Source organism: Acyrthosiphon pisum, chromosome X, assembly GCF_005508785.2.
Source record: "Acyrthosiphon pisum isolate AL4f chromosome X, pea_aphid_22Mar2018_4r6ur, whole genome shotgun sequence".
Lineage (NCBI taxonomy): Eukaryota > Metazoa > Arthropoda > Insecta > Hemiptera > Aphididae > Acyrthosiphon > Acyrthosiphon pisum.
The window spans coordinates 98,168,038-98,168,771 of record NC_042493.1 but is presented as its reverse complement, the minus strand read 5'-3'; positions in this window follow the sequence as shown (position 1 = coordinate 98,168,771).

Here is a 734-nt window from a genome sequence, read left to right as displayed (position 1 = left end):
CCTTTGTTAACTTTGGATGCTTGAAAAAGTTACGAAGTTTGTGTCTGGTAGTTCAGATGGAACTAAAATCGCAATATAGGAAATAAACTAAATCGTTTAAATTAGGCTATATGGCGTGACAACTTTATTTTTATACGAGTTGTCCTCCCGTATAGTCTACGTTTAATTGAATAAAAAAATCAGCGCGTAAAATATACAGTAAGTTTGAAATCAAAACAATTAAAATACGATATCACTAATAGCATAGGATTCGGATAATAGTATATATTATGTAAAAAAAAAAAAAAAGGGGGAATAAAATTAATTAAATAACATAGGGTTTTCATAACTATCGATATAATACTTTTAAATTAACAAAAAAAAATATGTTAGTAAGATAGCATAAAGAATTGACCATAAGTCAACAATATATTATAATAAAGTACTAACTAACTATATTTTATATAATTAATCACACTATATTATGAGTGAAATGAGTGTATACCTATTAACAATAATTATAAGAACATTTATCATGTTATTAACAAAAAAAAAAAAGAAGAGAGATTTTACTCTATTTATTATTGTATTAAGAATTAATTTAAATAACATAGAACTAACACAAAAAAAAAAATTTTATAATAATAAATAAATAATTAATAATAGATATTTGTATATGTATTAAAATAAGCTTTTATTGAATTAATTAATAATATGTGTTAATGTAACGACTAACAAAAAAATATATATAGATG